The sequence below is a fragment of the Equus asinus genome, chromosome 7, assembly GCF_041296235.1.
Source record: "Equus asinus isolate D_3611 breed Donkey chromosome 7, EquAss-T2T_v2, whole genome shotgun sequence".
In the NCBI taxonomy this organism is placed as follows: Eukaryota; Metazoa; Chordata; class Mammalia; order Perissodactyla; family Equidae; genus Equus; species Equus asinus.
Genome location: NC_091796.1, coordinates 9,842,892 through 9,870,780, shown reverse-complemented (window position 1 = coordinate 9,870,780; position 27,889 = coordinate 9,842,892).

Here is a 27,889-nt window from a genome sequence, read left to right as displayed (position 1 = left end):
TTAGTGCTGTGCTCCACCGAGAAGGAAAAATAATTTCGTGTTAGTATCAAAACTTTCAGGCCCTATTCAGAGGTTACCCCCACAAGACCCCCGTGACAGTAGCCTCTCTGGAAATGCATATGTTGAAATCCTAACCCCTAGTACTTCAGAATGTGACAGTTTGGAGATAAGGTCTTTGCAGAGGTAATTAAGGTGAGATGAGTCACTAGGGTGTGCTCTAATCCAATATGACTGATATTCTTACAGGAATAGGAAACTTGGACAAAGATGCAGGCAGAGGGAAAATGATGGGAAGACACTGAGAAAACATGGCCATCTACAAGCCAAGCAGAGAGAACGGATGCTTCCCTCGCGGTCCTCAGAAAGAGCCAACTCTGCTGACATCTTGATCTCAGACTTCTAGTTTCCAGAATTGTAAGAAAATAAAGTTGTATTGTTTAAGCCATCTAATCTGTGGTACTTTCTTACAGCAGCCCTAGCAGACTAATGCCAGGGCTGAGCAATGTTTTAGTCCAAATGGCAATTTTTTAACAGGCATTATTCATGCCTGAAACCTTGTTGGGACAGTATCCACATGAAAGACAAAAACAGACGTTCATGTAGGGGTTATAAGATATGAGGCAATTATGTAATTATAAACGGTAGATGTAGATATGGAAACAAAAAGAGAAACCATTTAGTAACAAAATCGCGTTATGGATTTTTTCTGTTAATGTAGATTTTTTTTTCTGGAAACGTCAGGAGACTTGTGCTATCTTCATGTTAATAAATAAAGCGTTTAGTTACTGCATGCATCAAAAAGAAGGACTCTATTTCGTGCCATTTCCAAACGGAAAGCTCAACACATTGTAACTAAAATTAAATGGTACAAATATATATTTACTTCTGTAATTGCCCTTAAATGTATTATTCATTTCCGAAGTTTTGAGATAGGAGTGAGTCATCTGAAATATATCATAGAACAGACTAAAGTCGTGTGCCTTTCCCCAGTAGGAGAATATGTATTAGGAAAAAGCAATTGTTTGATGATGTGTGGGACACAAGCAGATCTATTTGTATTCTGTCCTTTGAAGTAGTTCTTGTATATACATATTTTTATGCCATACAGCTCAAGGGCTGCTGATTATCTCTTTAAAGGAACTGCTAACCATTTCAGGATATTGTTGAATATAATATCTGAAAATGATTTCAGAGTGTGAAAACATTTTATACACTTTGCAAATCAAATGCATTTGGCTGGAAGGGACTAGCTTATGTTGCTGGCTCTATTTTGCATATTTTTTAATACTTAAGGGTTAGATGGTTTAATCTTTAGTTTCTTTGATAAGATGTAGGTGCAATTACATTGACACACCTCAGCAAGTGTCCTCCCTTAATGTAATGTGAGTTTTCAAGCTTGCCTCACGACATGACATTACTGCTGATGGCAAAATAGTAAGAAAGTTAATGGGTCTTTCCCCCATAGGTTTTTTTTCTGCTTCCAGTCACACCTAGAGCTAATGAATATAAAAAATTCACTTGGAATTGGTCCAAAAAGAAAAAGGAAACAGTAAAATTGCAAGTAAAAATCTCTAACAAATTTGGGCTTAAAACCAGTTTTAGAGTAATACTCTAATTAGTTCATTTTGCTGACAAAGGGAAAACCCAACCAATGGAAAACCAGACAGAAGTTGGTAGCCATTAGTGTGGGGTCACTGCTTCTGTAGACAAGCACCCTAGTGGCTTGGTGGACCTCACCACATCCCTGTGAGATATGACCTTGGGTCTAGACCCTATTTGCCTATAAATATTATTATTTAAAAACACACAGTTCCAGGGAGTATATGAGAAATCTCTGTACCTTCCTCTCATTTTTGTGAACTTGAAACTGCTCTAAAAAATTGTCTTACTAAAATTTTGTTTTAAATACACAGTTCTGCATACAAAAGACGCTGTTAAGAGAATGAAAAGACTGGGAGAAATCATTCTGCAATACACATGTACTGTGTAATAAAGAACTGGTGTTCAAAATATACAAAGAATTCTTAAAACTCCACAACAAGAAAATGAACAACCCAATTTAAAAATGAGGAAAAGATTCGCACAGGCACCTCACTAAAAAAGATATACCCATAGTAAATAGGCACATTAACAGATCCTCAATATCATGTCATCAGGAAGTTGCATATGAAAACAGTGATGAAATACTGCTACACATCTATTGGAGTGGCTAACATCCAAAACATTGACACCACCAAATGCTGACGAGAATGTGGAGCAACAGGAACTCTCACTCATTGCTGCTGGGAAAACGAATGGAAAAGCCACTTTGGAAGACAGTTGGATAGTTTCTTACAGAACTAAATATATTCTTACCATCTGATCCAGCAATTGTGCTTCTTGGTATTTACCCAAATTGTTGAAAATTTATGTCCACACAAAAACCTGTAGTAAAATTTTACAGAAACTTTATAATTGCCAAAATTTGAAAGCATCCAAGATGCCTTCCAGTAAGTGAATGGATAAGCAAGCTGTGGTACATCCAGGGAATGGGATACCATTCAGTGCTAAAAAGAAATGAGCTATCAAGCCATAAACAAAACATGGAGGAACCCTAAATGCACATTGCTGAGTGAAAGAAGCCAATCTGAAAAGGCTGCACACTGTATGATTCCAACTATGTGACATTCTGGGAAAGACAAAACTATGGAGACAGTAAAAACAGATGAGTAGTTGCCAGGGATTGGGGGAGAGAGAGGGAGGAATGAGTAGGGGGAGCACGGGGGATTTTTAGGGCAGTGAAACTACCCTGTAGGATACTGTAATCGTGGATACATGTCCTTATACATTTGTCCAAACTCATGGAACACATGATGCAAAAGCAAACCCTAATGTAAACTATGGACATAATAATGTGCCACATTAATGCAAGACGTGAACAATGGGGAAAACTACATTGGGGTGGTGGTGGAGAGGGGTATATGAAGACTCTCTTTACTTTCTGCTCAGTTTTTCTATAAATCTAAAACTGCTCAAAAATAAAGAATATTAATTTAAAAAGATTACAGAGCATCATAGCACATTGAAATAGCACATAGCACTTTTTAAGATTGGGACTGAAAGCAAGAGTTGTGTTCTTTATGGGAACCCAAATAACGCCAAGTGGATTTTGTGCTTAGATTTCTACCCATTTTTATTTAGTAGGCCTTAGCCGCAATGGCATTCAGAAATGAAGGGAAGATATCTTGTTTTCTAGTCATTTTCACATGTTCCAGCTTCTTCATTTCCATATGGTTAGAAAACAATGGAAAACTCTACTAATAAAATATATACACAAAGATACAATGTTTTTAGTTGTGCTTAATGCTTCATGAGAAATGATGGGAGAGAAAAATAATTTGCTTTAACTCCTGCTTAATATTCACTTATTCATTGGACATTTACAAAGTTTCAGGCACTCAGGATGCCCACTTATGTCCCCTGGCCTTAAGAAACACCATTATGAAGTCATGAATTCATTCTCTCTTCTCTTTTTCTCTTCTGTGACCTTTTTTTCCCCTTTATACAAAAAAAAAAAAAAAACGTTGCAAACTTTCAATTCAATTAAACTTAGCAAGCACTACCATATACGAGAACCCCTGCTGGTTATTAGAAGTGATATGAAAGCATATAGAAATGTATCTTCATCCTCAAGAAGAATATAATTTTGCAGGAAGACAAATACACACATATATCGTCTAACATATAACAAAGAAGGGCAAGTTCCTCCCATTTACCACTTAGAGGTAAAGCAAAATGACATGATAGCAAGCGCGTGCACAGATAATATGACCAAAGGGTGAAAAGGAATCACTGAGTAGGAGGCACAGAAACTGGACAAAATATTTTCATAAAATAGTTGCAAAGGGTTAGGTGATTTCAGGGGGTGAGAGGGAAATGACTAATGGGGTAAACTTTATTTTGCCATTATGTAATTCTTTAAATGCATAAGTGAATTTACATCGTTGTTTAGAATTAAGCATGGATTGCATTTTTTTTTATTAATTTCATTCTTGGTTCAGTTTGGGGATTAGGGGTACGCCAGTATCACATACCAGATTGAGAATATTTCTGTCTTTTTCTATCATCTGGAGGAGTAAATAACACTGGAATTAGCTGTACTTGAAAGTTTGATAGAATCTTTCCTTTAAGTTAACTTAGCGAATTTCCATTAACACCAAAATTGGATTACTTTTTCAATATCTTCTATGATTTTTAGCTCCATAAGCTTGACACGTTTATTCTATTTTCATACCTTGTATTTCCTTAGAAATTGCCCATTTCATCTAAAAATCTGAAATTCCAAATAAGTGGCATAATATTCAATATGATTCTCTAATCTTTTTTTCAAGTAACCATATATTAAATTTAATATCTTTCCCTTTCTAAGCATTGCATTTCTTCCTCCCTCCCCTGATCATTTTTGTTTGTTAAGATCTTTTTTTTTAAGGGAATCGGCTCTTGCTTTAACTATGTAAGTTTGTTCTTTGCATTTTTGCAATTGTCTATTTTCTATTTCATTCACTTCTGCTTTTCTCCATATTAACTTAGACATTCTAATTTTGTAGGATTTATTTTTGTGGTTTTACTTGTTTGTTGAATTGAGCACTTAGTTTCACCTTTTTGCTTTTCAAAAAATTTATTTAAGGCTACACAATTTCTTCTTAGTACCAGTTTGATCACATTCCACAGTTCTTAACTTGTAGTCCTATCATTATTGTCTGCAATTTATAGCTTGGAGCTCTTAATTAGATAAACTCTGTAAAACAGTATTTTTAGAAATGTATTTTAAACAGAGTGCATAGGCTTTACTTGTGTTATTCATTTGTTGTTGATTATAAATTGATTCCAGAATAGTCAGAGAATAGCGATTGTATAAGTTTTTCTTTGGGAATTTGATGAGGTAAACTGTGACTATCAGCAATGTTTGAAAATAATGTGCAGTCTCTCGGATATTTGTTTTCATGAATGCTCGAGCTTCTTTGTTGCATGATTCAAACCAAAGTATTCTTACTTAATTCTACTCTACTTGATCTAGCCATTGCCCAGAGAATTTTTAAACTTTCCCACTCCGATTGCTTTGTTTTCGTATTCTTGTATTTTCACCAATTTCTATTTCAGATATTTCAAAGTTGCAATGTACATAAACATTCATGACTTTTATTCTCCTTTGTTGGATTTTATATTCTGTCTGAAATATAGTGAAATCTAATTTCCATATGAAATATCTCCTAGATTCCTTTTAAATGCTTTCAATATCAAATTCTATGTTGTGGAATGATATTGCCAAAACTTCTATTTTTAATATTTGCCTGGGATTATTTTCCTTTCTTCTCTCTCTCCCTTTCTCATTCTTGCTCTCTCTCACTCTGTCTTCTTTTTCCTTTTCGTAAAATAATGAAACCTGTGGCAAAAACTAAATTAGGCTAAAGGGAAAATGAAAGATTAATTAGTTTCTTTTTTTAATTAACCAAAACGTCCTTTCTATCTTAAATTTATTTAAAATATTCTTCTAGAAATCTAGATCATGAATCTATACCATATTTTACCCAAGCAACATGATTTTAGAAAGGTATAGCTGTGATTCAAAGCCTTCTTCTAAAAGAAAGGTCATTTTACAGAAAATTACCTAAATTATCTTATACTTGCATTTTTTTCTATCTGGATCAAGTTTCACAATCCAAATTTGTTAATTCTACTCTGCAGAAAACAGGCACGTGATTTTTAACATTACAGATTTGAAAGTAAGCATGCATGGAAAGAGGGGAGGTTGATCATTCTAAAGATTCAAGCCTTATTTTTCAAAATAAGGAGAGAAGAATGAAAATGTCAGGCGGTGAGTAGACCCGTAACCGGCTAACACACACTGCGGCGTTGGCGCTGGTTTTCTCTTCTCAAGAGGGTTTGCTGCCCCCTGTCGGTCGTTGCAGAAGTGGGACGCAAAAATAAAAAAGGCGTTAAAAAGGAAAAACTAAAAGGGATTGAGCCTAAAATACTTCCAAGGACAGTTTGTGTGGTGTATAAAATCACCTTTGTAGAGGGATCCTAGACTCTACAGCCGCCCCACCCTGCGGTCCCCACGGGGAAAGCGGGCGTGGAGGATCCCGCGGTGCTCTTGTCTTCTCTGTGCTACCTGATGGCACCCGCCCCTCGGGCTTCCTAACCACGGCGGCCGTTGGCAGGGTCGGCACAAATTAGCCTGTATGGTAGACATCCCACACAAAACTGCACAATAAAAGAGCTTCATGATGAAAGATCATTAAATAACTCTACAGGACACACGAAGAGCAGTATGGGAAGAAAGAGAAGCAGCAGGTTACTGTCAAAAGCAGAGATTGTCACAAAAAGAGATAAGAAGGCCAGAGAAAACACAAAATTTAAAAAGCAAAAAGAAAAAGAGTTCACAGCGAGAGTTCATATGTTGAACAAGCAACAGATGCTCAGCTCTGAGGGTGCAGATGATTGGGCCCCTAAGGCCATTGTCACAGCCTGAAAAGAATCTCAGGCCCACATGGGCGGTTCGCAGAGCCGGATACCCCCGATTTGTCCTCACAACAAACCCATGTTGCCAACGGGCCCTTAAATGTATTTTTCCATCCATGTGAAATGAGAGGTATTATTTTAAAAAATCTATTTTAAATCTACAAAAGTATTACTGATTAGTATATGTTGCAAGGCCCTAAATATGATAATAAAATAAGATCTGCCCCCATTTTCCATTCTTAGAACATAGAATTCTACACCTTGAGCAAACTATTTTTTTAAAACTTTGTTTTTTAAATTTTTTCCAGCTTTATTGAAGTATAATTGCTAAACATATATATTTAAGGTGTACTATGTGATGATTTAATATATGCGTACATTTTGAAATGATTGCTACAATCAATTTACTTAAGACATCCATCATTTCACAGTTACCTTTTTTTGTGGCGAGAGCACTTAAGATCTACTCTCAGCAAATTTCAATATTGTTATTATTATTCACTGTATTTTATTATTAACTATAGTCACCACGATATACATTAGATCCCTAGAACTTATCTGTCTTATAACTGAAAGTTGTGTCCTTTGACCAACTACTCCCCTTTTCCTCCACTCCTAGCCCCTGGCAACCACCATTTTCTCTTTGTTTCTGCGAGTTTGATTTTTTAAGATTTCACATGCAGTATTTTGTCTTTCTGTGTCTGGCTTGTTTCACTTAGCATAATGTTCTCCAGGTTCATCCGTGTTGATAAATGGCAGGATTTCCTTCTTTTTTTATGGTGAAATAATACTCCATTATATGCATACCACATCTTCTTTATCCATTCATCTGTGGATGGACACTTAGGTTGTTTTCATATCTTGGCTATTGTGAATAATGCTGCAGTGAACATGGGAGGGTAGATATCTCTTCAAGACAGTGATCTCATTTCCTTTAGATAAGTACTCAAGTGAATTGCTGAATCATATGGTAGTTCTATTTTTAATTTTTTGAGGAACCTCCATACTGTTTTCTGTAAAGCCTATATCAGTTTACATTCCCACCAACAGTGTACAACACTTGCCAAAACTTACTACCTCTTGTCTTTTTGATAACAGTCACACAGATAAGAGCTGTGGGGTGATATCTCATTGTGGTTTTGATGTTTGTTTCCCTGATAATCAGTGATGTTGAGCATCTTTTCATATACCTAATGGCCATTGTATGTCTTTGGAAAAATGTCCAAATCAATTAATAGATAATGAAAGTAAGCCACATAAGAATCAAGATGAGAAACTTTTTAGAATCATATTTATTTCAATTCTGTGGTCCTGAAAGAAGAAAGAAAGAATTAGAAAGAAATATTATATGTATAGAACAGAATGGTCCATACACATACATAATTGGGGCTCTGGAGAATAAATTTTAAAATTGAAGAGAAAAATTATCTTTAGATATACAATAAGCAAAATTAACTTTCTGAAACACAGTTTTGAATTTCCATATTCAAAGAGGAAAATGTGGTAAAGAACTACTAATTCCAAAAACTGATATTGAGGTGAAGAAGGAAAATATAATTTTGCAAGAAGGAAAAATCAAGTATCTGAGAGTGTTCCACTGAACTTCTAATGTCAGCAAAGTTTGAGTAAAAAAAAGTGTGAAAAAGAGAATTTTATTCCTATTCATTTTTTCCTAAATGTATTAAGGAAATAAATATTCATTTTCAAGCACATATAACTCAGGGAATATAGCACCCATGAGCTCTTGTTGAAAAGAAAAATCTATTTTAAGGTGAAATCCACTCAACCCAGAGCAGATATAAAACAAAGAACTCAGGAAAGGAATCTGTGATAAATGGATTGGGAATGAGCATTACATTGATTTATATGTAAAACTGTAACTAAACAACTCTGGGAACCATGGTTACAAAACAGAATGTAAAAATTATAAACCTGATTAAAAATAAAAACGTAACAGAATCAATAGTTTAGGAGGATGGATGTGGGACGAAGTGTAAATAGATTGATTTCTTCATTTTTCATAAGGAGTCAGTAGACATGTCTAATTTTAATAGTCATTAACTGACTCTAACCTCCTCCAATGTTATTTGTAATCTTTGTTCTTAACTTGAAAGGAATCTCTCGGGAAATAATATCTCTTATCATGAAAACATTTTTCTGAATTTCATCTACTCCTACAGATTCATATGAAGATTTGGGAAAAATAATTTTATACTTATTGTTTAAAATTGTATATATGGAAGTTCTTACCACAATAAAATAAAACTTAGAAAAAGGAAAAGTTAATATCCATTCCAAAAAGAAAAATAATATTATTATTCACTTCAAATAAAAGCTCAAAACAGCAAAGGAAGCATCTCTGGGCTTCTAGGAACCTATCCAATTTTTATAGTGTCCATTTTCATCAATAGGCAATCATAGATGAATCATACAATCACCTCTTAGAAAAAAATGCAATCCATGGCATGAACCCATGTGTAATGGTATGTTGAACTGATATTGACACATGAGTCTGATATGATAAACATAAATCATTGTCTCTTTGCAGTGACATTTTGCTGCACGATCCTACGTGACGCTAAAATCAAGTTTACTACTCAAAAGTAAAATTATCTACTGGAACATGAAACTAATGGGCACATTACTTTTTTAAATATATTCCTGCTGGAGACTAGGACTTTAATAAATACTTCTATGATGATATCAGTACAGTTTTATTGAAACAAGCATCTTTAGGAATTGACTTTACTAGGGGAAGGACTCTAGGGATGACTATGCCATCACTATTGGCCCTGGAGGACTAAATGCCTGCCTGTGGACCTGGGAGAAATACGTGCAATATTAGTTCCTTTACTAGGCAATTTGACATGCAGATGGCTGCCTGAGAGATGCAAACTGTCCCTGGACCAGCACCAAACAACCCCCAAATTACTCATCCTTCTTTCCTGCTGTCTTCCTTATCTTTAGCTCTCACAACATTCTATATTCCACTTATTTATCTTATTTATTGCCTGTCTTCCCCACCAGTATATACATTCAGTGATGGAGGACTTCATTTGTGTTTACTACTGTACTTCCAGAACCTAGAAATGTGACTGTGACATATTTGAAGCTCACCGAATATTTTTAGTGAAGCTCACTAAATATAAACAAATTGAACGCATGAATTCACAAGCTATAACCATAAGTTATCTGACATACAGATATATTTTAGAAGGAAGCTATTGTTTCTAGGAGGAGTCATCATTTTTAGTTTAGCCACATTACATTAAGAATGTCCTTAAATTTTTTCATGAAAGCACTTTCTAAAAATGAAATCTGTGGCTGTAATTGATTCTGATATTGAAATGATTACAAAACCTACAGTTTGTGCAAGATATGTGCTATGGTTGACCAAAAGAATGTACTATCCATTGGAAATAAGTGTAAAACCTTGGACAAACATTGATTTGATAGTGTCATTCCAGATGAAGAACTTGGTAATTCTCATTGCTCTATCTCAAAATATATAAAAGTGTTAGCAGATCCACCTTAAATTCCCCAGTGGAAACCACATTTTTAAAAATTCTGCTACTATAATTGTCCCTAAACTCTATTAAGTAGTCACACCTTAAATGCAGACAGACTCATGTTCAAATCTTAGCAGCTCAATTTACTAAAATTGTAAATTTACTGGATATGTAGGCTACATACTGGATATGTGCACTTTGGAAGATTACCTAGTCTCACTAAAACTCATTTCCAAACTGTCAAATAGAGTGTGTAGAGACATCCAGTATTTATCCATACCAGTTCTTCTCTCATTTTGGTATGTAGTCAAATTGTTTTTTTTCCGCCCCTAAAATAGAGCATGACCATATAACTGGTCCTTACCAATTGGCTATGAACATAAGTTGCTTTGGCAACCAAGCAATCCCCCTGTTTGAGACGGTTTAGCACAAGATAGCAAAGTCTCCCACAGTCTGGGCCGCAGAGTAATTATATATATAACAGAGCTTTCCACCTATTGACCCCAGCTGGATATGGACTATAAGCAAGAGATAAAACTCTGTGTATTAAGCCAATGGGAGTTGGATTTAATCTGTTATCAAGACATGAAAATCTTGAATAAAAAATATTTATAATAATATTTACCTCGTAAGGTTATTGAGTAAATATTTAATACATTTAAAGCAATAGGCTCAGTGCTTGTATAGGATTTTTAAAAGACTGTGGTTTATAATTATCATTATTATTACCACTATTATTTTTATTTCCTCTTTATTCACTTAATTCTTTTAAAATAGTCTCCAGAAGATATAAGAAGAGGGAAGAAATGAGATTAAATGAGTAAAAGAAAATGTTAAAGGGAGAAAATGGAAATTAAACTGGTTATAACATTCATAATGAAGATGACGTACAGAAGTTAACCTCTACATCCTAAGTATTAGCTTAAACTTCATTAGACAAGCTTTCCAAAAAGAGTGCATTGCAAGAAAGAAAAAATAGAAACGATGTGTGAAAATATTATAATCCAAAGAAAAACTCAACTTACCAGCATTTGTTAAAGCAGCTACCTGGAAAGAAAGGACCTACCACCTCCCCTCACCAACACAGAGTGTAGGATAGAAGTAACAATAGGTGATCCGATTTTAGAGAATAGACACAATTATTCTAAAATCTAAATGAAACGGCACAAACTCTAGAATAATTAAAATCACTTTGAAATGGAAGAATGAAGTGGGAAGAACCACTGTACCCAATACTATGGTTTACAATTAGCCACAGTGATCAAGACAGTATAGTATTGGCAGAGGGATTGATGCAACAGTCAATGAAACAGAAACAGAATAGAAAATCAAGAAAGCCGTCCACACAAATGCACCCAAATGACTTTTGACAAAGATGCAAAAGTAATTCAACAGAGAAAGTCAGTCTTTTCAACAAATGGTGTTGGTGCAACTGAACATCAACAGGTCTAAAAAAAAAATGTTAACCTCAACCTAAACCTCACAGTTTATTTAAAAGCTAATTCAAACTGGATCATAGAATTAACTGTAAAATGTAACACTGTAACACTTTTATAAAAAAAATAGGAGAAAAACCTCATGATCTAGGGTTTAGGGCTAGGCAAAAAGATCTTAGAGTTGACACCAAAAACTTGATAAAAAAGAAAAAACTGTAATGTTGTATCTAATCAAAATTTTAAAATTTGCTCTGCAAAAGGCCCTGTTAAGAGGATGAAAAGACAAGTTACAGACTGGTGAAAATAGTTGTAAACCACCTATCTGACAAGTATCTGGAATAAAAGACTAGTATCTGGAATATATAAAGGCTCTCAAAACTCAACAGTAAAAATAACAACAAATCCAATTCAAAAATGGACAAAAGACATGCACAGACATTTTACCAAATAGGACATACAGAAGGCAAATAAGCACAAGAAAAGATGTTCAATTTCATTAGCCATCAGAGACATGTAAGTTAAAATCACAATGATATATCCTAGAAACCTTTCAACATGGCGACAACACCAAATGCTGATGAGGATGCAAAGAAACCGGATCTCTCATGCGTTAATGGTATGGATGTAAAATGGCACAACCACTCTGGAAAACAGATTGGCGGTTTCTTATAACACTAAACTAATGGCAATTACCATATGACCCAGAAACTGTACTCTCTGGCATATAGCCCAGAGAAATAAAACCAAGCAAAAGCCTTATGCCAATATTCATAGCAGCTTTGTGCATAATAGCCAAAAACTAGAAACAACCTAGATGTCCTTCTGTTGGTAAATAGTTCAACAAACTGTGGTACCTTCATACCATGCAATATTACTCAACGATAAGACGGAACTAACTGTTGACACAGGTGACAACCCGGATGAATCTGTTGAGAATTATGCTGAGTGAAAACTAATCTCAAAAGGTTATGCACTGTATTCTTTCTTACCTAACACTCTTTTAATGACAAAATTAAGAATGAGAGAACAGATTAGTAGTCATCAATGGTTAAGAATGGGGTAGGGGAAGAGGCAGGGATGGTGGTATAAAGGCACAAAATCAGGCTTCCTTTTGGTGCTGGAACTGACTCACACCTTGACTGTGGGGATTTACACACAAACCTTCTTAACAATACGTTAGGAAGAGGAGTTGAGGAGTTGAACCTCTAATCATAAAGGTTTAAGTTTTACGCAATGACTAGGGCTCTGCCATCCTAACCAACCCTGCTCTAGGATAGGGTACATGTATAAATTACTTAGATTTAGATTATATCATCTATTAGTTTGAAGGCACTTTTGTGAAGTGCGTATTATTTCTCTTGTCCTTTGGTACTGGGAATAGTGTAAAATAGGTAGAAGCCGACCTAGATTACTCCAGTTTGAACTCAGATCACATAGGACTTTAACCGTTGAACCAATGAAACATTAATAGTGGTGATACTATTAGAATGTCCTGATCCAACCTCGAGGTTGTGAACCCTATTGTCGAGATGAACTCTAAAATAGGATTGCACTGTTATCCCTAAGGTAACTTGCTCCGTTGATCAATAGCTTGGATCAATAAGTGATTGTCATATTTTAACTAGTTGGTCTGAATTTTAATCACTCAGAGGTTATTTTATTCTCCGAGGTCACCCCAGCCAAAATTGGCAATTCAGATAGTTTTGTTATCCCTTGAATGTAGGTTGAAATTTTGTTCTTCGTGAATTAGTTAGTTAAGGCTCCATAGGATCTTCTTGTCTTATTAAATTATTCCCACCTCTTCACGGGAAGGTCAATTTGACTGATTAAAAGTAAGAGACAATAAAACCCTCATGTGTCCATTCATACAAGTCCTTATTTAGAGAACGAGTGATTATACTACCTTTGCGTGGTTAGGATACCGCAGCTGTTTAAACAAATGTCACGGGGCAGGCAGTGCCTCTAATGCTGAGAATGCTAGAGGTGATGTTTTTGGCAAACAGGCGGAGTTTGTGTTTGCTGAGTTCCTTTTACTTTTTTAAATCTTTCCTTAGGGTGCATGCCTGTGTTGGGTTAACAGTGTAGAAAAATCTCATAGAAATAGATGTACACACATACACATGTAAAACAGGCTGTCTGAAGAGGATTCGTAGATTGTATCCGTGTCATATCTTGGTTGTAATATTTTATTACAGTTTTACAAGATATTATCTTTGGGATAAATCGAGTAAAGGTAGACGAATCTCTCTCATTTCTTTTAACTGCACACAACTCTACAATAACCTCAAATAAAAAGTTTAGTTAGAAAGATAAGTTACTCCAAAGCACAAGAATGATATTTCCTATCTGTAATAAAGAAAACTTAGGGAAAAGAAGCAATGTGTTTGATTCTGAAGGAAAATAATCTTTTTTAAATTTAATTATTTTATTGAGGTCATATTGGCTTATAACATTGTGTCATTTCAGGTGTCCATTATTATATATCAGTTTCTGTATAGACTGCATAGCGCTCGGCAACAATAGGCTAGTTTTTATCTGTCACCGTACGTATGTGCCCCTTGACCTCTTTCATCAATCCCCCAACCTGCTCCTGTTCTAGTAACTACTAATCTGTTCTCCTTATCTATATGTTTATCTTCCACATAAAAGTGAAATAATACGGGGTCTGTCTGGCTTATTTCACTTAGCCTCAAAGTCCATCTATGTTGTCGCAAATGACACGATTTGTCTTTTTTTTTTTTGTCTGAGTAGAATTCTATTGTATATAGATACCACATCTTCTTCATCCATCATCAGATGATGGGCGCTTGGGTTACTTCCACTTCTTGGCTATTGTGAATAATGCTGCAATGAACATAGGGAGGTATAAATCTCTTTGCATTGCTGATTTTATGTTCTTTGAATAAATACCCAGTAGTGGGATAGCTAGATTGTAGGATATTTCTATTTTTAATTTTTTGAGAAATCTCCATACTGTTTTCCATAGTGGCTGCAGCAGTTTGCATTCCCACCAGCAGTGTATGAGGGTTTCCTTTTCTCCACATCCTCTCCAACACTTGTTATTTTTTGTCTTGTTAACTACAGCTATTCTGATTGGTGTAAGGTGATACCTAATTGTACTTTTGATTTGCATTTCCCTAATAATTAGTGACGTTGAACATCTTTGCATGTGCCTGTCAGCCATCTTTATATCTTCTATGGAAAATGTCTGTTCTTAGCCTCTGCACTTTTTAAATTTTTTTTTGCTGAGAAAGATTCACCCTGAGCTAACGTCTGTTGCTAATGACAATCTTCCACTTTTTCATTTTAAGGAAGATTTGCCCTGAGCTAACATCTGTCCCAGTCTTCCTCTATTTTGTATGTGGGTCAACGCCACAGCATGGTTGATGAGTGGCGTAGGTCTGTAACCAGGATCCAAACCTGTGAACCTGGACCCCTGAGTATGCAAACTCAATCACTAGGCCATGGGGCCAGCCCCAACTCAGCCCATTTTTTGATCAGGTTGTTTTTTTGTTGTTGTTTAGTTGTATGAGTTCTTTATATATTTTGGAAGGTAGTCACTTGTCAGATATATGATTTGCAAATATTTTCCCCCAGTTGATGGGTTGTCTTTTCCTTTTGTTCGTGGTTTCCTTTGACTTGCAGAAGCTTTTTGGTCTGAGTTAATCCTATTTGTTTATTTTTTCTTTTGTGTCTCTTGCCTGAGTAGACATGGTATTTGAAAGGATACTGCTGAGACTAATGTCAAAGAGTGTGCTGCCTATATTTTCTTCTAAGAGTTTTATGGTTTCAGGTCTTACATTCAAGTTTTTAATCCATTTTGTGTTAATTTTTGTTTATGGTGTCAGATAATGGTCTACTTTCATTCTTTTGCACATGGCTGTCCAGTTTTCCAAACACCATTTATTGAAGACAGATATCTTTCTTCGTTGTATGTTCTTGGTGCCCTTGTCAAAGATTAGCTGTCCATAGATGTGTGGTTTTATTTTTAGGCTTTCAATTCTGTTCCATTGATCCATGTGTCTGTTTTTCTCTTAGTACTACGCTGTTTTGATTACTATAGCTTTGGAGTATATTTTGAAGTCAGGTATTGTGATGCCTCCAGCTTTGTTCTTTTTTCTCATGACTCCTTTGGCTGTTTGGGGTCTTTTGTTGTTCCACATAAATTTTAGGATTCTTTATTCCATTTCCCTGAAGAATCTCACTGGGATTTTGATTGGGATTGCATTGAATCTGTAGATTGCTTTAGGTAGTATGGATATTTTAACTATGTTTATTCTTCCAATCTATGAGCATGTAATATCTTTCCATTTCCTTATGTCTTCTTTGATTTATTTCAATAATGTCTTATAGTTTTCAGTATTTAAGTCTTTCACCTCTTTGGTTAAATTTTTTAGATATTTTATTCTTTTTGTTGGAATTGTAAATGGGATTGTATTCTTGACTTCTCTTTCTGCTAGCTGGTTATTAGTGTATAGAAATGCAACTAATTTTTGTATGTTGATTTTGTACTCCAACTTTGCTGTAGTTGCTGATTATTTCTGATAGTTTTCTGGAGGATATTTTAGGGTTTTCTATATATAGGATCATGTCATCCACAAACAGTGAAAGTTTTACTTCTTCCTTCCCAATTTGGATACCTTTTATTTATTTTTCTTGCCTAATTGTTCTGGCCAAAACTTCCAGTACTGTGTTGAATAAGAGTAGTGACAGTGGGCACCCTTGTCTTCTTCAGGTTCTCAGAGGGATGGCTTTCAGCTTTTCATCATTAAGTATGATGTTGGCTGTGGGTTTGTCATATACGGCCTTTATTATGTTGAGGTGCTCTCCTTCTATCTTATTAGAATTTTTATCATAAATGGATGTTGGATTTTGTCAAATGCTTTCTCTGCATTTATTGAGATGATCATGTGATTTTTATACCTCATTTTGTTAATGTGGTATATCACATTGATTGATTTGTGGATGTTGAACCGTCCTTGCACCCCTAGATTAAATCCCACTTGATCATGGTGTATGATCCTTTTAAAGTACTGCTGTATTCTATTTGCTAATATTTTACTGAGGATTTTTGCATCTGTGTTCATCAGCAATATTGGCCTGTAATTTTCCTTTTTTGTGTTGTCTTCTTCTGGTTTTGGTATCACCGTAATGTGGGCCTCATAGAATGAGTTAGGAAGTGTCTGTCTTCTTCAATTTTTTGGAATATTTAGAGAAGGATTGGTATTAAATCTTCTTTCAATGTGTGGTAGAATTCTCCAGAGGATTATTGTTTCAGTCTCTTTACTTGTGATTGGTGATTGGTGTGATTCTCCATTTCATCTTGATTCAGTTTGGGGAGGTTATGATTCTAAGATTTTATCCCTTTCTCCTATGTTATCCAATGTATTGGCATATAATTTATCACAGTATTCTTTTATAATCCTTTGTTTTTCTGTGGTATCCGCTGTAATTTTTCCTCTTTCATTTATAATTTTATTTATTTGAAACTTCTCTCTTTTTTTCTTGGTGAGTCTGGGTAAGGGTTTGCCAGTTTTGTTTATCTTCTCCAAGAACCAGCTCTTACTTTCATTTATCCTATCTATTGTGTTTTTAGTCTCTATTTCACTTATTTTTGCTCTAATGTTTATTATTTTCCTCTTTCTCCCGACTTTGGGCTTTGATGGCTCTTCTTTTTTTAGTTCTGTTAGGTGTAGTTTAAGATTACTTATTTGAGACTCTTCTCATTTGTTGAGGTAGGCCTGTATTGCTATAAATTTCCCCTTTTAGCTTTTGTTGCATCCCATTAGAGTTGGTGTGTTGTGTTTTCATTTTCATTTGTCTCCAGGTATTTTTTGATTTCTCCTTTGATTTCTTCATTGATCCTTTGGTTGTTCAGTAACCTGTTGTTTAGTCTCTACATATTTTTGTCTTTCCCAGCCTTTTTCTTGTAGTTGATTTCTAGTTTCATAGCATGTGGTCAGAAAAGATGCTTGATATGGTTTCAACCTTCTTAAATTTGTTGAGGCTTGACTTGTTTCCTAACAAATGCTCTATCTTTGAGAATGTTCCATTTGTACTTGAGAAGAATGTGTATTCTGCTGTTTTGTGGTGGAATGTTTATATACGTCTATTAAGTCCATCTGATCTAGTGTTTAATTTAAGGCCACTGATTTCTTGTTGACTTCCTGTCTGGATGATCTATCCATCGATGTAAGTAGGGTATTGAGGTCCCCTACTATTATTGTGTTGCTGTCAATTTCTCCCTTTAGGTCTGTCAATAGTTCCTTTATATACTTGGATGCTCCTGTATCAGGTGCATATATATTTATAAGTGTTATGTCCTCTTGGTGGAGTGTCCCTTGTATCATTCTATACTGCCCCTCTTTCTCTCTTTTTATCTTTTTTAGCTTGAAGTCTGTTTTTTCTTGTATAAGTATAGCTACACCTGCTTTCTTTTGCTTGCCATTTGCTTGGAGTATCATCTTCCATCTCTTCACTCTGACCTTGTGTTTGTCTTTAGAGCTAAGATTTGTTTTCTGGAGGCAGCATATTATTGGGTCTTGTTGTTTAATCCATCCAGCCATTCTGTATCTTTTGATTGGTGAATTCAATCCATTTACATGTAGGGTGATTATTGATATATGAGTGCCTAATACTGCAATTTTACCTCTTGTTTTTTTATTGTTCTATATTTCCATTGTTTCTGTTCTCTTGTATTTCTGACTGCCATGTCAGTTTGGTGGTTTTCTCAGTTTTCTCTTTATTTATGATTTGTGACTCTGCTCTGATTTTGTTTAGTGGTTACTATGAGTTCTGTATAAAAGATCTCACAGATGAGATAGTCCATTTTCTGATAGCCACTTATCTTCATTAGCCTAAGCAGGTTCCATCCCTGTCCTCTTCACCTTCTGTGTTATTCATATCACAAATTATTCTTTTATGTGTTGTGTTTGTGACTAAATTGAAGTGTCTATAGTTTTTTTTTTTTGATGCTTTCTTTCCCTTTATCATCTATGTTGTAATTGTTTGCTAATCTATTCTTTACAGGTATATGGAGTTGTAATTTTCTGGGTTTTGTCCATCTATTTATCTCCTTGCTTATGGCTTTGTAAACCTTTGGCTTTTTGTTTCAGGTGTGAGGGCATCCTTAATCATTTCTCGTAGGAGAGGTCTAGTGGTGATGAACTCCCTAAGCTTTTGTTTACCTGGGAAAGATTTACTTATCCATCATATCTGATGGAAAATTTCACTGGATAGAGTATTCTTGGCTAATAGTTTTTATCTTTCAGTATTTTTAATACATCATTCCATTCTCTCCTAGCCTGTAAGGCTTCTGCTAAGAAATCTGCTGAAAGCCTGAGAGGGATTCCTTTATAGCTTATTTTCTTCTGTTTTGCTGCCCTTAATATTTTTTCTTTGTCATTGAATTTTGACAGTTTTAATATTATATGCCTTGGAGAGGGTCTTTTCACATTGCTTTAATTAGGAGTTCTATTGGCTTCATGTACTTGTATGTCTAGTTCTTTCCCCAGGTTTTCGATGTTATCAGCTATTATTCCTTTGAATAAGCTCTCTAATCCTTTCTCCCACTCGTCTCCCTATGGGATACCTATAATCCTTATGTTACTCTTCCTAATTGAGTCAGATATTTCTTGAAGAATTTCTTCATTTTTTTAAAATCTTAGTTCTCTCCCCTCCTGCACATGAAGTATTTCTAGATTTGTACTTCTGTGTCAGTTATTCTCTCCTCCATAAAGTCTGCTCCATTTTCTATGCTTTCTACACTATTTTTTATCTCATTAATTGAGTTCTTCATATCTAGAATTTCCATATAGTTTTTTTAAAGGTCTTTGATCTATTTGCTGAAGTACTCCTTCTGTTCATTAATTTTATTCCTGAGCTCATTGAACCGTCTTTGTGTGTTTTCTTGTGACTCATTGAATTTCTTTATGGCTGCTATTTTGAATTCTCTGTCATTTAGACTGCAATCTTCTATGACTTTGGGTTTGGTTTCTAGAGAGTTATCATTTTCCTTCCATTCTGCAGTGTTACTCTAGTTCTTCATGGTGCTTCATGAAGTGATCCTCTGTTGACACATTTGTGATAGTATCTGATTGAAGATTCCACCTACCACCACTGGGGATGGGGGCAAGGGCTGTGTTTTCTGTTCCTGCCCCATCTACTGGTAGTTGTATCTCTCTGTTTGCTCTGTGTTTTCATGGGCCAGCCACAGCCTCTTGGCAGGTCACACTCACATGGGTGGGGCTGCTGTGTTCTGTGGGCAGGGCACCTTCACACAGGCTGGGCACTGCATTTGGTAAGTGGGTGCACCCACAGGCCAGGCTACCACTCCAAAAGTGTTCGCATGTGGGCCAGGCTGCCCCTGTCTCCACTCACAGTTGCTGCCAGCCACTGTGTGAGGATCTATGACCTAGATCACTGCTGTGGGTGGAAAGTGTCCACTCTCTTAGTTTTACTGCTTCACAGGGGTCTACTCCACCCACTTTCAGACATATAGTTGGGTGGATCTCTCAGGAATCCTGTTGTGTTGTGTAGGGAATCCTCGGTTGATTAACGGATGTCTATTTAGTTGTAACTTAGAGGGGAGAGACAAAAGGAACAATTCACTCCACCATGAAGCTGAGGTCACATGAAGGAAAATAATGTTGAATCTAGAATTTTATGTTTGAATTCTCCCTGAAATGTGAGGACAAAATTATGACCTTCTCAGATGTAAAAGACTAAGAAATATTACCATCCATTACCTATTTTGGAAAAAAGAAGAAAAAAAGAACTTGAAAGAAATAACTTAAAATAACATTTTACTATTTTATCAAGATGAGAAATGACTCCAAGAGAGGAAAGCATGAAATATGACAGATAATATAAGAAATACAGCACAACAGCAATTATAGCTGGAATTATTATTGCCAGTGTTGGAAAATTAATCCTTAAAATTAAAGGGATTAGATTAAAATCCAAGATGGTTCTTTATTTGATAGATAAGTATGTTTAAATCAGCTTTTTAAAAATTTGAGGTCATCTTCCAAAATAATTGAAATAGGATGAAGAGTATCCAGATCATTAGAGGATTCAAAAAGAACAGAGAAAATTAGCAATTGAGCAAAAAGCTGCAATGGAAGGAAAAATATTAAATAAAAAATATAGCAAACAGAGAATATCAAGTAAATATCAATAAGACCAATGATGGTTATCAACAATCTAATAAATGTAAAAGTATCAAATTACCATATCAAGTAACACAAAGCATTAAACAAGGTTAAAATATTCAGTTGCATTCCCTTTACCAGTGATGTATCAAATCAGGATATAATAAGGTTGAAAATAATGGAATTTAAACAGAAAAATACAAACAAGTCAAGAGAAAAATGAACAGAAGAAGAAATAAGAATAGCTAATAAGCATAATAAGTGATATTTAACCTCATCTGCAAAATAAAATGAGGTTTACTTTTCTCACATTAGATTAACATTCTTAAGATGAAAATGTGGGAAACTAGCTCTCTAATAAATTGTTATGAAATAAAATCTAAAGAGTGTGTGTATATACTTTATGGATTTATAATTCACATTAGCATATAAAAGTCTCTATGAAATTTGCAGTTAAAAAAAGAATTATTGTGATACAGTTATTTTCCAACTTTTTTGACCATAGGCCCTTTTGCTAAGTGGATATATTAACATCATGTAAAACAATTAAATACGTATAATCCATTAGTCAATGGATTATAAAGAAATGTAGCTCCACGGCCTGGTGGCATAGTGATTAAGTTCGCATGCTCTGCTTCAGTAGCCTGGGGTTCGCAGATTCAGATACTGGATGTGGACTCAGCACCACTCTTCAAGCCATGCTGTGGTGGCACCCCACATAAAATAGAGGAAGATTGGCACAGATGTTAGTTCAGCAACAATCTTCCTCACAAAAAAAAAAAAGAAATGTGGCTCCTACCTACTGCAGAACAAGTGCCCACTAAAAATGAATAATAAACATAACCAAATCACTTGAAAGACAGTGAAAGCTTTTTATATCAAGACTCATAGCTCCTAATACAGAATGAATGTCTTTCAGCTATCTTCCTGTGTATTAAAACTCAGCACTTATCATTTTGAACAATATGCTAATTAAGAAATACTATGACGTGGGCTAAATAGATTAGAATTGATTCATATTCAGTTTTCAGTTTCTCTTAAAACCAGTGTTGCTTATTTTCCAAATATAGAAATGATTTGCCTGGATACACTTCAGGGTAACCCTTAATATTTGCTATTTTTACAGGAAATTAGTGGAAATATATTTTTTAGCATTTCAGTTAAGTTTCTCTTAATTGTCTCTGCCAATTGTCATGAAAGACTAGCCTCTATTCATATGTTAGCAACCATATCTCACTGGACTATAAAAATATCTTGACTTCTAACTAAGAATTTCTGTTCAATATCAGAGACTGAGTTTTAGGTGAAACAGACTTAGAAATATTTACGAGTTTGATCACAGAATAAATATGCTGTTACAAGGTATGTCAGCAGGAGGTGAGTTGGAAAAGGCCATTCCCTATTGAATAACAATGATGTTACTTTGATCACATCTGCAGAAATATGGTCACATGCAAATTCTACTGTTCCAGAGAGCTGACCTCATCTAAAGGCAAGAAATCCTGCTCCTACACCTGGTCTCTTTCCCTAAACCTTGTCACAGTGTCTCCACTCTTCAGAGAGAGCTGACTGCTGACTCAGTGGCCAGGGCTGTGCTTTACCTCTCCTCTGGATGCTTACCTATACTCCCAATGTTTATGTCCCCCCTAAAATTCATGTGCTGAAATCTTAATGTGGTCGTATTAGGAGGTGGGGCCTTTTGGAGGTGCTTAGGTCATGAGGGTGGAGCCCTCATGCATGGGATTAGTGTTCTTATAAAAGAGGCTCCAGAGAGATTCCTAGCTCATGGAGAAATTCCACCATGTGAGGACACAGCAGAAGGCACTGGCTGTGAATCAGGAAGAGGCCCCTCTCCCCGTCATACTGACACCCTGATCGCAGATTTCCAGCCTCCAGAACTGTGTTATAAACTTCTGTTTATAAGCTACCGGTCTGTGGTATTTTGTCATAGTGGCCCAAAAGGACTAAGACAGGTGGCAATTCAATGAGGTGGGTAGAGGGGAGAGGCTGCGCCACTACACCATGACTAGAACCTGCAGTTTGTTGACCGTTTCTCCCCCCTCGCCCCTGCTGACAACCTCCCCGGATCCTCCCCCTACACACGCACCCCACCACGATTCCCAAGACAGAATAGAGAGGCTGCCCACCCTCCCTTTCATGGACGTCCTCCAGGCTCCTTTTGGTGATCTTTTTCCTGGCAGTAGCCCCTGATTCTCATTTTATGAATTTTCACTTGGCTAACATATGGGGTAAGAACAAGGTAGCACAGAGTGGGGTTTGTGCCAGAATCTGCACCTCTAGAGGTGGCTCCATTTACCCTGCACCCTCCATTTGACTCAGCTGAGTGGCTGCTTGGTCCCATAATTCTAAAGTAAGATACATTGACTCACTCTTTACTCCCACCGCTATGTAGAATCTTTTCAATTCAAGTGCGATATCCAATTTGGGGAAGCAGTGGCTCCAGAATTTCTATCATAGAGGGAATTAGGGGTCATAATTTGGTTGGGAGGGATGGATGGGATAGCTAAGGAATTTATCTGGACTCTCTTCCACTGTAACGACACGTTTATTTTAGGATGGAGATGGAGATCCTCAGGAGGTATAGACACACTCAGCCTTTTTTGGCACCAATTAGTATTAAAAAGGAAACTGCCTTTCTTCTGCAATTCACTGTGCTGTGCATGGCTTGCTTGTGTGACGTGAGGTTCGGTTTGTGGTTGTTAGGCACCTGGACATCTACTTTGGTATGCGGTCATCATGTGACTATCAGAGGAGGTTGACGGCTGGATCCAGCTAAATCACTTCTTCTTGGGTTCTCAACACTCTCTCTCATTCTTTTCTTTGCTTCTTTAACAAAGATGCAGAGAAGGATATAAAAACTTTTTTCTGCCAAACCCTGAAGATGTTACCCTCCTGCCCCTTTCGTTTGTTGGTCTTATTTTTTAATCCTGGGACAGAGTAGGTGAACTCGTCTTGTCAAAAAGAAGGAGAGGAGAGGAGTTGCCTTTATCTTTGTATTGAGATAGAATTGACATACAACGTTGTGTAAATTTGAGGCACACAGCCCATTGATTTGATATGTTTGCAGACTGCAGTACGATTACCACCACAGTGTTAGCAAACATCTCCTGACACCTCTATCACGTCATGTAATTATTCTTTCTTTTTTGTAGTAGGAACAATTTAGATTTAGTCTTTTGGCAACTTTGAAGTTTATAATATAATATTGTTCTGTATAATCGCAATACTGTGCATGAGATCTCCAGGACTTATTTATCTGCTATTTCCAAGTTTGTCCCCTTAAACAACATCTCCCCAATCCCCCCACTCCCCAGTCCCTGGGAACCACCATTCTGCTCTCTGTTTTTACGAGTTCAGCTTTTCCAGATTCTACACATAAGTGACATCAGGAGTTGCCTTTCTTAATTGTTTTTTATGTTCCCTCTTGGTCCTCAGTAGCTGGTTAGAGAGCTGGGGAGAAATGATTGAAGGCGAGGCACCTCGGGTTTGCTCATTCACGATGAATTCGTAATCTCAAATAGAGCTCGTCACCCATAGGTCAGCACACTCTGGTTTCACATTACCCCACTGATTCTGCCGACTCTTTCAAGAGGATCTGTGCAGAGCTACCATCTTGTTTAAGAAATATTGTTCAGCATGGCTTAGAGATAATAAACTTCACTGGGGAGCCAAGAGGGTTGATTTGTCCCTGGGAACCTGCTCTTTCAAAGTTTTGCTGTGTTTTATTGGAGAGTCACAGAGTTGGTGCTTGTTCCTCCAGATAGAATCTTTCTCTAAATAATCGCCCAATAATGTGTGGTTCGAGATGAGTGACAGCATATAATGAGAACATTTGTTTGCTCAACCACTGTGTTTTTTTTTTCTTAAGGAAGAAACATAAAACTAAATAATTCATGTAATTTTACTGACTCCCACACTATTGATTACAATGGTCGTCGTCAATTTGCTGCCCCTCCAGCCATCCTAGCAGGTTATTACTTACAGATTGTGGTACTATTTGCTGCCAGGATTCCATTTTTAAAAATAAGTATAAACAACAGGAGGAAATTTTTAGCTCACCAGAGAGTTTCTTTCCTCTTGAAAATAACATAAGCTGCATCTCTGGTTTTTAATTAATCAGATGCCAAGAGTCAATCCCTAAAATTTCAAGTTGGATCCAAATGAGTGGCAAATGATAAGACTGAAATAATTGCATAGAGTAAGGAAAGTTACTAGAATGAATTTCTTTATGATTTAAGACCAATGCCAGAGTAACTAAATATCGATCATTTTTATTGACAAAAGACTAAAATTTAATGATATACTTATTAATTGGACCATAAGTTAACAATCTATTTTATTATAAAGTTAGGCTCCCGGATGTAGAAAGAAAAATATGAAATACAAGCTATAAAAATGACTTTCCATTTATTAGCAATTAGGAGATTTTTAGTTAAATATTAAGTAATTACCTTTCGTTAAATATTAAGGAATGACCTTGAAGAGATTTCTTTTCCTCTTTGGAAAGCTGAGAAAATTCTATTTATCCTGTTTCTTTTTCTTTTTAAAGATTGGCACCTGAGCTAACATCTGTTGCCAATCTTCTTCTTTTTTTTTTTCCTTCTTCTCCCCAAAGCCCCCTGATACATAGTTGTATAGTCTAGTCGTAGGGCCTCCTGGTTGTGCTGTGTGGGATGGTGCTTCAGCGTGGCCTGACGAGTCGTGCCATCTGCAGGCCCAGGATCCGAACCAGTGAAACCCTGCACCGCCAAAGCAGAACGCACAAACTTAGCCACTCAGCCACCAGGCCAGACCCACATTTATCCTATTTCTATAGCTGGATAAGTAACAAGCTACACAACATGTCAGTGTAGCAGTCTGTAGAATGCGTAAGGAGGAAAAAAACAATATCATGTCATCCAGCAAAATATATCCTCTGTGCTGTACACAAAGGAAGCACTAAGGGGTCTTTCTACTTTTTCAAAATGCTTAGTTTAGATAAGCTCTCTGCTCCAACTCACACAAGCAACCAGAATATTAACAATTTATAATTCCAGATTTTCTTGGAGCTAAGTCCATGTTTATAAATATAAGCTTCTCACAGTTTATTCTAATATCTGTGACAAGTATTTTCTTACCCTCAAAATTATCACTAAGGTACAATTTCAGCAATCTCAACTAAACATGGTTTTAAGAGACCACAAAAACAGCAGCCCAACAACCACAACAGACCCTAAAGCATGATTCACCCCCAGTTCATGCTTCCTGGGGGTGGGCACGAGGGTGGGTTAGGGTAGTACTGGTTTCTGTGCTCCCTCAGCTGAAGAATCACCTCACAGTCGTAACAGCACCCTGTTATCATTTTCCCATATTTATGTTTCCCCCCTCAAGACTAAGAGGGATCCCTAATGTCTACATCGTTTTATTTTATTTTATTTTTATTTTTTCATTTTTTATTTTTGATGAGGAAGATTGGCCCTGATCTAACATCCATTGCCAGTCTTCCTCTTTTTGCTTGAGGAAGATTGTCCCTGAGCTAACATCTGTGCCAGTCGTCCTCTATTTTGTATGTGGGATGCCGCCACCGCATTACATTTTTTTTTTTATTTTAGTTACCAAACATAGCATTTGGTATATAGTGAATGACAAATAAGGCCTAGTTGAATTGAATTCAATTCAAGCTACACCCCCCCCTTATTTAGATACAGATTTTTTAAATAAAATAACTGAAATTGTTTATCTATTTCTTTTCTGTGTGTTATCATAGGCACAGCCAAAAACACACACACACAAACCAACATCCTATGTCTTTCTTTATATCACCCTAATTCCCTCTGAATTCTACTTCTTATGCCCATTTGATTCTCTCTTAAGAATGTAATACATTCTGAATTGCTTAGCAGATTACAGTCACCCACCTGGCAAGCTTTGCCCCATTTATTAGCATTCCTGCAGCACTTTGGATTTGCTAAGTGCTTTGTAATAATTTTTATTCTCTTGGCCATCATGCTTTTGATGAGTAACCATATTCCAAATGTACTTTATTACTTTCTGGTTGCTTCTATCCATCACTAAAGAGGAGAAATCAGAGGTCTACCAGGATGCCCTTGCACAATGTTAGTTTGAGAGTTTTATTCAGAGTATTAATATTTCAATCAAGTGGAAACTTTGGAATACATAGCATTGTGTGAATTGGATTCACACATTACTTTCCTATAATTTAGATTTATTATTACTCATGTGAAACTGCTGAGCCTCCTCCCGGAGACTCAACCTTCCAAAGCCAGCTTTCTGCTGAATCAGACCTGTCAGTAAATCACTGATCCGCTGATGATTTCTCAGGTTCTATGGATCTTTTTCTTCTTTTCTGTCACATCGTGGTCTCTGGATCCCTTGAGATAGTCACGTTTCATCTTTAACTAAAGAAAGAATAAAAACCTGGGTATATAAAGACTGCATTTAGATTTTTCTTGGTTTTCAATAAGTCCACTGTTTCAGACACATATCAGTTGTGAATGATGATGCCTTTAGCATTTTTAAGCATCATTTGCTTATATATACCCAAGTTATATGTCAATATATCTTGGAATTCAGAAGCGGTAAATGACACAATATTACAAGCAGAAACTGCAAATCAACAACCAGTATTGAATGCTGTTTGTGCAATCCAGTACTAATCACCATTACTCTCAAACCCTCAGGCTGTGCACACTGATACACTTATTACAAACAACACATTGATTCATCACTTGCTGGAATTCTATTCTATGATCGTCGTTTTCTTTCCCTGTTATCAATGCTTCTTTAAACCCCAGCAGTCATTTCATATCCAATATTTACTTCAAGAACCTACCCCAACCATCATAATGCACAGATTTCTTCAGGAGTGTGTAATGAAAAAATAGTGAGAAGACATGGTTTTGACTCCTGGGTAAGTGTTTGTTACTCCTATAACACCAGGCACATCTTTTATTTCACTTACCCTCAGATTCTTCCTTTGTGAAAGCGGATAATAACTATGCCTATTTATAAATTGCACAATTATTCTAAAGTGAAATAACTGAAAAAAAGTAATCACCAACGTTATAAAGTGTAAATTGTTTTCAAATTTGCACAAGCTACTACTACGCTCGAACTCTACGCATATCACCTAGCAGTCGAATAGCACATCATTTCCTGTCTCACCTCCCAGAACAGATTGCAAGCTTTGTGAGGCTAAATAGTGTGTGCAGTCATTTGATTGTGTTCTTCATGGCATTGTAGTCCGGCGCTGGTCACACACGTGATTCCG